The sequence below is a fragment of the Hordeum vulgare genome, chromosome 2H (genome assembly GCF_904849725.1).
Source record: "Hordeum vulgare subsp. vulgare chromosome 2H, MorexV3_pseudomolecules_assembly, whole genome shotgun sequence".
In the NCBI taxonomy this organism is placed as follows: Eukaryota; Viridiplantae; Streptophyta; class Magnoliopsida; order Poales; family Poaceae; genus Hordeum; species Hordeum vulgare.
Window position 1 is genome coordinate 347,093,034 of NC_058519.1, and position 12,827 is coordinate 347,105,860.

The following is a 12,827-nucleotide window of genomic DNA, read 5'->3' on the forward strand; positions in this document are numbered from 1 at the left end:
ATTCCACATGAGTCCACCATACCTACCTATATACACTATTACCCTGCTGTTCCAAGTAAATCTGCATGTGCCACCTCTAATATTCAAACAAACACCTGTTTTTTGCACTTGTACCGCTCATGTAGCCACGGGGCGGGCGGTATCTTCCATGCTAAGAAAATTATTCTCAAGACGGTCGATTATTCGCCCTCATTGCACGAGAGAGGTTGGTAAAAAGGATGCCCACTCCTACATAATCAAAATTAGATTAAACAAAACTCCTTCGGACAATTGATATGTTGGAGGGCACCCGTGAATTCGGCTAGCCATGGTTTCTGTATGGATGGTGGAAAGGAGTAAACTTTACAATTCTGTTTGGGGACCACCAACAATGAGTTTAGAATGGAAGATACTGAAAACCTTTGTCATAACACTGACTAGTACACCACCCAAAAACTATATTTTCATTCCTACTTTAAAACTAGAGCTCTCGCACCTCTACAAATCAATGCTTCGCTCCGTGAAGGGCGTGTCTATGTCCTTTTATGTTGAGTCATCACACTCTTACTAAAAGCACCAGACCGGAAAATACTATTTCATTCTTATGTATTGAGTCTAGTTAATGTTGGATGTGATCATGAACTCGATCTTTTCTACCCTGCATTATAATGTCTAGTCGCAGCTTGAACCTCAGGGGTGCTCTGCATTTATGTTTTGCAGTCTCTGAAAGGGCTAGGAAAATACCATTTCACCATATTATATCATGATTGTCTTGAGAAATTGTTGGCATTCAAGATATCTTATTATTGCTTGCTAGTTGGGTATATATTTCCATGATTGAATATGATGCTTAAGTGTTATCATGGATATGATTACTTATGACTCATGCTGAAAACTTGAACACTGGCTAAGCATATATATGGCAATGGGAACAAAAGATTTTGTAAATGTTTTCTTTTCACTTTTAGTTTATCAACTGAATTGCTTGAGGAAAAGCAATGAGTTAAGCTTGGGGGAGTAGATAATCCCCAATGTATCTACTTTTCCCAACACTTTTGCTCTAGTTTTGGGCTCTAATTTGCATGATTTGGATGGAACTAACCCGGAATAACGCTAGTTTCAGCACAACTATCTTGGTGTTATTTGTGTGCAGAAATAAAAGTTCCTGGATTTGGATGAAACTTTTTGGGGATTATTTTTGGAATATATAATTAATTATGGAGCAAAGATCCACTGGAGGAGGGATGGATGTGGGCCACAAGCCAACAGGGCGTGCCCCGATAGCTTGTGGGTCCAACATGGCTCCTCCGACCCTCATTCTAGTCCTATAAATTCACATCTTAGGAGAAGAAAATTAGAGAGAAGATTTCATCATGTTGTACAAGATGGAGCTGCTGCCACCTCCAGTTCTTCCTCGGGAGGGCTAATCTGGAGTCTATTTGGGGCTCGGAGTGGGGGATTCATTGTCGTCGTCATCACCATCCCTTCTCCATCAACAATTCCATGATGCTCACCACCGGAGTGAGTAATTCCTCAGTAGGCTTGTTGGATGGTGATGAGGTTTGGAAGTTGATAGGGTTTGTTCCGTAGTATCCACTATGTTTTGAGATTGATGTTGCTATGACTTTGCCATGCTTAATGCTTGTCACTGGGGACCGTGTGCCATGATTACATACCTAAACTTATTGTGTTCTATTTGAATATGAAAAGTTTTTAGATCCTATCTTGCAAGTTGAACGCACCTAGTACATGTCTTGATCAACATAACCCAAGGTGACAATAATTGGGATTCTTTCCGGTAATTGCCGTAGCATGATGAGTTCATGTATTCACTATGTGTTAATGCTTTGTTCCGGCTCTGTGTTAAAAGGAGGCCTTAATATCCCTAAGTTTCCAATAGGGCCCCACTGCAATGGGAGGGTAGGACAAAAGATGGCATGGCAGTTCTTATCACAAGCATGTATGACTATATACGGAATGCATGCCTACATTATGTTGATGAATTGGAGATAGTTCTGTGTCGCTCTAGTGTGTAACTGTTTCACAATTGATGTCTGATATGTCTCCAACGTATGTATAATTTTTTGTTGTTCCATGCTGTTATATTATTATTATCCTAGGACACTTTTTGGGTCATATTTCACCAATTTGTATTATTTTTAGCACTAACCTATTAACCGAGGGGCCAGTCCCACTTGTTGTTTTCGGCGTGTTTTTGTTTTTCATGTTTTCAATACCAAACAAATTCCAACTGTCACGAATTTTTTATGACTTTTTGTGGGCCAGAAGAAGACCGGGAAGCTTCGGGTGGAAACCTGAAGCAACAGGAGGAGCCCCAAAGGCAAGAGGGCGACACCAGGAGGTGGTCGCGCCCACATGCCTTGGCACCTCCCTGTGGCCCCTCTTGCCTCGTTCTTTGGCCTACAAATTCCCAAATATTCCAAAAACCCTAAATATCACACGCAACCACTTTTTACGCTGCTGCATGTCTCTGTTCCAAGGCGATCCCATCTGGAACTCCGTTCCGGCACCCTGTCGGAGGGGGGTTGATCGTGGAGGGCCTTTTCATCAACCTTGGTGCCCTTGTGATGATATGAGAGTATTCCACTATAGACCTACAAGCCCGTAGTTAGTATCTAGATGGCTATCTCTCTCTCACTCTTGATCTTGAAAACAATGATCATCACATCCTTGCTTTGATCTATCCGATGTAATTACTTTGTATGGTGAGTTTGTTGGGATCCGATGAATTGTGGGTTTATGTTCAGATTATTCAGGAAATATATTTGATACTTCTATGAGTTTTGTGATTCTTATTTGCATGATCATAACAGCTTTTTAATTCTTTCTAATCTATTGCATTTCTTAGGCCAAGTAGTTTGGTACTCCTTTAGTGACAGGGATGCGTTGTAGTGGGTTCAACCTCGCGAGCTTCTGTATCCCAGTGATAGAAGGGGACAAGTTGCATCCTTGTGTTGCTGCTAGTAAGGATAAAATGATGGGGTTATTCATATTGGTCGAGTTTAGTTTGTCTACATCATGTCAATGTTCTCCAAGCATTACTCTGTTTTACTTAATACTCTAGATGCATGCTGGATATTGGTCAATGAGTGGAGTAATAGTAGTAGGTGCAGGCAGGATTGGGCCTACTTTCTTATGAATGTGATGCCTATATATAAATGATCATTTCTGTGAAAATCGCATAATTATTTTTTGTTCTATCAATTTCCTAACGGTAATTTTTTTACCCACCATATGTTGCTTTCGTGAGAGATGCCACTAGAGAACACTATGCCCCCCGGGTCTATGCACTTATATATTCAGAGAAGTTATAATTTCCTTGTTGTTTCATGAGAGATGCCACTAGAGAACATTGATTGTCTTTTAATTTATTTTTCAAGTCACAATTATCTGCAATTATCGACACACCTCATTCACTTGCAAATAATGAGTTCAAGGGGATTGCCGACCCTCTTGCCCATGTTGGGTGCAAGTTGTTTGCCCTTTTGTGTGCAGCCGCTCAAGACGGTTGAGGATTGATATTCCTATTGGTTCGATAAACCTTTGTTTCTTAATTGAGGGAAATACTTACCTGCATTGTGCTGCCATAAACCATTCTTCGTCACGGATAACCCATCGCAGAACACAAGTATCAGGAAGGATTTCTCGCGCCGTTGACGGGGAATATCATCACCAACTATCAAATAACTTCACACAAATTATCATTAAATTGTTCCCCCTTCTATTTATTATTATATTTTGCTTGCTCCAAAAAACCAAAAATAAAAAAAACATTATTATTATCCTTCTTTCCTAGTTATGTTATCTTTACCTTTGTCACACCGAAATAGAAAGTAAAATGCAATGATTAAGATAAATGGTCCTCATCCACGAGCTAATCTGTTCAAAAGACTCTTTTATGTTGAAACAATTGCTAGTGAGAGCGCACTAGATTATCTTTATGAGGTCTTGCTTGAAAAATCATGAATCTAAAAATTGTGAAATTTTAAAACTAATTAATGACATTTCCTTGAATGAAAAGCATGATTGCCATGTTGCTAGTATAAATTCTGTGAATATCATTTGTGCTAATGATCGTGGTTTGGGTGATAATAATTATGTTGCTTCTCATCTTGATATTTCTATGCTTCATGATGAATCTATTATTTTTTATCATATTTGCAACACTACTAAAAGTGGGTTTGGAGGAGCGTCAACTTTAGGTAATAAGGATCCCACTATCTTGGGCGATTATAAGACTCGTACGCATATGGATCATAAAGAGAATGTTTTACATGAAAACTACATTGTTGAATTTAAATATGATCCTACATGTAATTCTTATGAGAGAAGCAAATATGGTTATAGAAATTTTCATGTTACTCACTTATCTCTCTTGATGTTTAAATTGTTAATGCTTCAATCTTCATACTTGCATATGCTAGACACTTCTTGTCTTGGAATTTTGTTTGCTTATAAAATGCCTATGCATAGGAAGTATGTTATACATAAATGTGTTTTTCACATGATTTATGATGCTCTCTTTGTGCTTTAGTTCTTTACTTTTACGTGAGCATCATTATTATCTCAAGCCTAACTTAATGGCAATGAAGAAAGAGCTTGTTGGGAGAAAACCCAATAGTTATCATTTATTTCTGTTTTGGTGTGACTAAATGATCGTTGCCTTTGTAATGTTTGTGTTTTTATGTTTAAATTAGTGTTTGTGCCAAGATAAACCTTTGGGATGACTTGTATGGTTAGTATAATTGATACGGTGCAAAAAGACACTTTGAAGTCCAGTGCATAATTTCTCTGATTTTACTAGAACTTCTTTTTAAGCTGACTGTTTGACACAATATTGCCGTATAAACTTCTCAGGTCTTCCTAATTTTTCAGAATTTTTGGAGTTACAGAAGTATAGGTTCATTATAGATTACTACAAACTATTCTGTTTTAGACAGATTCTGTTCTGGCTTGCATAACTTGCTTGTTTTGATGATGCTATGGATTGTATCAGGGGTAATAAGCCATGGAGAAGTTAGAATATAGTACCTATTATACAATATCGAAATATGAATCAATTTACAACAATACCTAAGATTTCTTATGTTGCTTATGCTAACGGATCTCACGAAGTTTTGTTGAGTGTTTTGTGATAGAAGTTTTCAAATTTTGGGTGTTATCGTGATGGACAATGGAATAATGAGCACCAAGGGCCTACGCTTGGGGATTCCCAAGGCACCCAAGGTAATATTCTGGGAAGACTCAAGCATCTAAGCTTGGGGATGCCCTAGAAGGCATCCCCTCTTTCGTCTCAATCCATCGGTATGTCACTTGAAGCTACATTTTTATTCATCACATGATATGAGTTTTTCTTGGAGCGTCATTTGTTTTTGTTTTTGTTTTCTTTTTTGTTTTGTTTTTCCATAATAATATTTTTTTGTACAAACGAACCTGATAGATACACATATTTATCATGATGTTTTAGAATAATCTTTGTGCTTCACTTATATATTTTGAGCTAAACAATTGCTCTAGTACTTCACTTATATCTTTTTGAGCACGTTGGCGTGTAGATTTTATAGAAATATTTGAACTCTCATTCTTCACTTATAATTGTTTGAGAGTTAATAAAAAGCAGCATTAATATGTATGGGTCATAAATCTAGTCCAAAAACAATAGGTATTCAATGTATGATAATCAAAACCATCATGTAGCACATATAGAGAAGTTGTGGGTTAATGATATTGATATGGTAAATGAAAAAGGTGTGAGTGCATCATTGTTGATTCGTAGAAGTATCACTATTAAGAGGTGTTAATTCCTTATTTCTCCGAATATTATTAAGGCATGGTGGGGATGTGTGAGAATTTCTATTCCTCGTTGAAATCATAGTGTTTTTTCGAGTCGGAGTCGTGCGATGGTCAACTCCTCTCAACCCTCTCCCTCGGGACATGCGAATAGTGCTTTGATTTGTGATGAGACTAATAAAACTTTGTAATAAGTATATGAGTTCTTCAATGTGAAACCATGGACATACGCAATCTCACCTCCTCATATTTAGCTAGCCTCTTCCATACCGTGTGTTGTTCATTCTCACCTCGAGGATCGGTGCAAACTTCGCCGGTGAATCCAAACTCCGTGGGGTGATGTGCTCTCTCACACATAGACCTTTCTTTATCTTCCTCAAAACAGCCACCATACTTACCTATCTTGGCATTTCCATAGCCATTCTGAGATACATTGCCATGCAAATTCCACCGTTACATCATATGACTAGTTCATTCATCATCATATTTCTATGCATGATCATATAGAACAACCATAGAATTTGTGGCAAACCCACCATTTATTATATTGCTGATGCATGTCACACTAGATCACTGCACATCCTGGTACACTACTACAGGCATTCATATTCAGTGATATCAAGCTTTCATGAGTTGTAAGTAAATAGAAGTGTGATTATTATCATTATTAGAGCATTGTCCCAGTGAGAAAAGGATGATGGAGACTATGTTTGCCCCGCAAGTTAGGAAGAGACTCCGGATGAAAAATAAAAATGAGGGAGGCCAAATGATCCCACCAAAAAAATAAAAAAATAAAAAAGAGAATGAGAGAAAAGGAGAGAAGGATCTTTGATACTATCCTTTACAACACTTGTGCCTCAAAGTGGCACCATGTTCCTCATATAGACAGTCTCATGATATGTCATTTTGATATGCCGGTGAGAATCATACTATCAATATTACAAACTTGGCTTGCGTATTCCGATGATGGGCTTCCTCAAATGCCCGAGTTCTTCATGATCAAGCAAGTTTGATGCACACCCCACTTAGCTTATTTTGAGCTTGCATACACTTATAGCTCTAGTGCATCATTTGCATTGCAATCCCTACTCCTTGCATTGACATCTACCGACGGGCATCTCCATAGCCCGTTGGTACGACTAGTTGATGTGAGACTATCTTCTCCACATTTACCCCTTTGATACCTACCACCATATTCTATTCCACCTTATGCTATGTACATGGCTCACACTCATGTATTGCGTGAAGAATAAAAAGTTGATTCACTTTCAAAAAGTATGATCCAATTTCCCGACTTGGACACCGTGGTGCTTAACATTTGTTTTAATGTGGTGAATACGGAGCCATGCTTTGCTATTATGAAAGATTAATGGGAAGTAAACATTCTTTTAGGATCATATACTTTGAAAGATTGATGATTCTGTTGCTTATGCTTAGAATTATTACTATGTTAATGTTTTTTGATTCATCATTTCTTAATCAGGATACATGCAAAATATTACATATTGGATAGCATGTGACATTATAAATTCTATTTGTATCATTTACCCACTCGAGGATGAGCAAAAATTAAGATTGAGGATGCTTGATATATCCCCAGTGTATCTATAATTTTGTATTGTTCCATGTTGTTATATTATCATCCTAGGATACTTTGTTGGTCATCATTCACCAATTTATAATATTTTTGAGCACTAACCTATTAACCCAGTGCCTAGTGCCACTTGTTGTTTTGTGCGTGTTTTTCGTTTTTCAGACTTTCAGTACCAAACAAAGTCCAATTGCCATGAAACTTTTTTATGATTTTTTCTGGACCAAAAGAAAACTTGGAAGCTTCGGGAGGAAACATGAAGCCACACGAGGAGCCCCCAAGGCAACAGGGCGTGACTAGGGTTGGTCGCGCCTTGATGCATTGGCGCCCCCGAGTGTTCCCTCTTGCCTCGTTCTCTAGCCTATAAATTCCCAAATTTTTCAGAAACCCTAAATATCATATGCAAACTTTTTTTGTGTGCTGCAAGTCACTTTTACATGGTGATCCCATCTGCCGGAGGGGGCCTAGATCATGGAGGGTCTCTTCATCAACTTTTGTGCTTTCGTAATGATGTGTGAGTAGTTCACCATAGGCCTACGTGTACGTAGTTAGCATCCAGATGTATCTCTCTCTCTTGATCTTCAATATAATGATCATCGCATCTTCGCTCCGATCTATCTCATGTAATTCTTTTGTATGGTGTGTTTGTTGGGATCCGATAAATTCTGGGTTTATGTTCAGACTATTCATGAAAAATATTTTATTCTTCTATGAGTTTTATGGTTCTTATTTGCATGTCTGCATTAGCTTCGCAATTCTCTCCGATCTATTGAATTTCTTTGGCCAAGTAGTCTGATGTTCCTTCAATAAGAGGGGTGCATTGTAGTGGGTTCAACCTGGCAAATTTCTATATCCAAGTGAGAGAAGGGGACAAGTTGTGTCTTTGTGTTTTTGTCACTAATGATAAAACGATGGGGCTCATTAATATTGGTTGAGTTTCCTTTGTCTACATCATGTCATTCTTCTCCAAGCATTACTCTGTTTTACTTAATACTCTAGATGCAAGCTGGATAGCGGTCGATGGGTGGAGTAATAGTAGTAGGTACATGTAGGAGTCGGCCTATTTTCTTATGGATGTGTTGCCTATATATACATGATCATTGCCGTGAAAATCGCATAACTATCTGATGTTCTATGAATTCCCCAACAGTAATTTGTTTAGCCACCATATGTTGGTTTAATGAGAGATTCCACTAGAGAACACTATGTCCCCCGTGTCTATTCACTTATATATTCAGAAAATTTATAATTTCCTCGCTGTTGTTATTTTTATTTTATTTTATTTTGCAAGTCACAACTATCCACAATTATCTACACACCTCATTCACTTGCAAATAACGATATCAAGGGGATGGACAACCCTCGTTCCCGCATTGGGTGGAAGTTGTTTGCGCTTTTGTGTGCAGCCGCTGAAGATGGTTGAGGATTGATATTCCTATTGGTTCGACAAACCTTGGGTTCTTAATAGAGGGAAATACTTACCCACATTGTTAATCCGTTTCTCTTCATGGAAACCCAACGTAGTTCACAGGTACCAACGTTATCCATATGTTTCCATCACCGATCCAAGTGACTATGATTTACATATACGAATTCTTGCTAAGTTACTACTACTGCTGCTACTATAGCACCGGTTACTCTATCGCAACTATTACCGCTCGTACCATAATTGTTCCAATCATTGTTACTGTTAATACTATCATTTGTCGTGCTACTAAACATTTCTTACTCACAGATATCCTAGGTGCGGTTGAATTGACAACTCAACTGTGAAGGTTAATAAATATTATTTGGCTCCCCTTGTATCGAATCAATAGATTAGGGTGAAATACTACCCGTGAAGACTGTCGCCATATACTTGTGGGTTATCAATGAGCATAATTACAATGTTGTTAGTATGCTTTCTATGAATATCCACAATACTAATAATGATTGCACTAGTCATGATAAAGATGTTTCCTATAAGCATGTCAATTTATTTGGAATCCAAAGGCTTGGTGAAGATATGCCAATTAGGGATGATAGATTTTGTAAGAAGCATAAACATGAAAAATACGAATGGTGGCTTAAAGTGTTAGACAATCATGCTAGAAAATTATGTTCCCTTCATCCAATTACTTGTGAGCTTTGCAAAAAGGGTGGTCATCTTAATTTGATACGCGCACATTTTTATGATTGCGTCATATCCAAGTATTGTAATGACATGATCACCCTTGAACTTTATAATGATTTTTTTCTATTTTTGGGGTCTGAACAATTATCACATAAAAATAGTTGGTTTTATACATTCATTTCTACTGAGTATACTGAAATTAATCTAAGATAAATCTATATATTTTGTGTGCTGAATTGCAATAAGAATGTTTAGATAGCCAATTATACAAAGAGAAGAAAACCGACAGAATATAAAAATACTAATGGAAGGGAAAATATTTCCCATTTTCCTCCTATTGTTTCTCATGATGAATCAAGTGACGAGGAGAAGCTTCATATCTAACCAATTCTTCAATAAGGAGCTTAGAAAAAATAATTAAACACACACATAATGCGGTGGAGAACAAGATAAAGAAAAAGAGAGAAGCAAAGGTAATAATAGTTGTGTCTTGTGGGACTAAATCACAAATTGTGGAAGATGATACACTTGATTATGATATTGTTTTTTGGTCGAATGGCACTATGTCGGTAAGCAACATTGAAGAAGATTTTGTTATGCGTGTTACTTGTTGTGATAATCATGATTGAGAATATAATGACACTTCTTACGATCTTGAAAATATTTTTTGCACCAACTTGGAAAAATATGATTACAATAACTGTTATACTATTGGCGCTATTCATGCTATTAATGATAGGAGTCTTACGCTAATAATATGCCAAACGCTAAGATTGGGCATGCCATGTTTTAGAGCAATAATATTTTAGGTTCCCTTTCTTTTAGTGATCAAATTTATTATGATGATAGCATGCCTCCTATTTATGATTATTGCAATGATAATGTAAGTGGGTTCAGAAGAGTGTAAACTTTAGGTGATTACTATCCACCTTCTTTGGAGGATACTGAATATTTTTACAATGATAAAAGTGAATTCGAAGAGGTCATAAGTTTATTTAGTAATGATTCCACTATTGCGGAAGAGGTTTCAATTAGTTATGATGATAACAAAGTTGCTACTTATGATGATTATTGTGATGAAACTTATATTATAAAAACTAATAATAATTATTCTTACAATACTTCTCATAATTACGAATGTCCTCTTACTGAAAATTATTCTTTTAATGTGGAATCATTTTATAGTGTTCAAGTTATGTACTATACTCCCACTATTATGCATGATACACTTGCTTATGTGGAGAGTAATAAAAATTCTATGATTGTAGATCAAGAAAAGATTGCTTTGTGTGTAAACTACGTAGTTGAATTTGTTCATGACGCTACTAGAACTTATTATGAGGGAGTAACTTATGCTTATAGATATCTCAATAATGTCAAGTTTCCTCCCTATGTGATGAAATTCTTGAAGTTGCACTTCTTATGCCTTCCTATGCTAGTTAATTTGTTCTTTAATAAACCATGTTCTTGCAAGTTTCCTATGCATAGGAAGTGGGTTAGTCTTAAATGTTTTTATTATATGATTCATTATTCTCTCTCTATGTTTTCATTCTTTCTTTTATGTGAGTATCATTGAAATATAAATGCCTAGCTAAAAGGCTTTAAACAAATGCACTGGTTTGGAGACAACCCAGAAATTACGCTTCCTATTTTAATTGTTTACATGATTAAGCTACTATCGTAATCATGTTTTGTATCCTTTATTTAGATAAAGTCCTAACTTTAGCCTTTGCGATGCTTAGTTTGCAAGTTTATGAGTTGTTGTTTGAAAACAGAAAGTGTTGCATCCCGTAATGAATTGTATTCCTATAGTGGAAACGAGATATATTCTTCAAAATTACACACAGTTAGCATACATGAGTCCTCTATTATATGCTAGTTTTTTTAGAATTTTATGTGTTACATAAGTATGATATAAAACTAGATCTTTATAGGCTGTTCTGTTTTTGACATATTCAATTTTGCATGCATAATTTTCTTGTCTTAATGTTTCCATAGCTTATATTGAACGGTATAAATATTGTAAATAGAATAATATAGTAGGAATTAAGTGAGATAAATTAGGAATCTAGTCTTGAGAGTACCTAAGTGAATGATCTATTTTATTATACTAACCCATCTCATGAGTCCCGTTAAGTTTTGGTGTTATTGAAGTTTTCAGGTTTTGGGTGAGATACCGATATGAGGAGAACAAGAAGTGGAAAGACCCAAATATTGGGGATTACCAAGGCACCCTAGGGTAATATTAATGGAAGACCGAGGTGTTTAAGCTTGGGGATGCCTTTAGGGCATCCCCTCTTTTGTCTTCAACACTATTGGTATACCTCACTTGGAGCTATATTATAATTAGTCATATTATGTTTTTTACTTGAGCGTCATTTGCTTTCATTTAGATTTGTTTGTTGTTATTTGCAATCATGTTTTCTAGTAAAAGTGCCAAGGATTACCTTTAGGATGTTTGAATTGCATGTTTGATGTTTGTAGTGTAGAAAGAGAATTTTTTGCACTAATCTTTGATTTTCATTTTTTATTGGAAGATGGGAATTTTCTGAAATTTTAATACATTATAGTCCTCCAAAGTGTTTATTATTTCCCATTTTTTCATAATTTATTGAGTTACATAAGTGCACTTTTGGAATTAATTGCTACAAACTATCTTGTTTAGACAGATAGTTGTCCTAGTTTTGTTATCTGCTTATCCTAGAGTTTTCATTGCTTATACTTGTAGACATAAATCATGGAAATAACAGTATACAATATTTAATATTTGAAATATTATTATGCAACTTGTCTCTATAGTACATGGTTTGTTGATCTATTCATATGTGTACTAACCTATCTCACGAGTTCTTGTTAAGTTTTGTGTTGATGAAGTTTTTGAGACTTAGGGGAAACCATGATATGAGAGGAATTAATGATACACAAGAGCTCAATCTTGGGGATGCTAAAGGCTTCCCAAGTTCATATTGAAGTCCATAGCATCTAAGCTTGGGGATGCCACATTAGGCATCCCACCTCTCTTCGTCAACAATTATCGGTTAGCCTATGTTGAGCCTAAGTTAATATTTGTTCACATGATATGTGCTATTCTTGGAGTGTCCTTTTTGTTTCGTTTGTTGTTTCAAATAATTAGATATGATATCTTTAATCAGTAGAGAGTCTTTTACATAGCTACCTATTTATTTAACTACTGCTTGTTCTCCACTTATACCTTCTTGGAGTAGTTTGATGTTTACTCTTGTGCATCACCTATATCCTAAGAGTAAAATATTGATGAATTGAATATCAGAAATATGAAATTATCTATACTTGGCTTCATCTAATAGTTGGAAA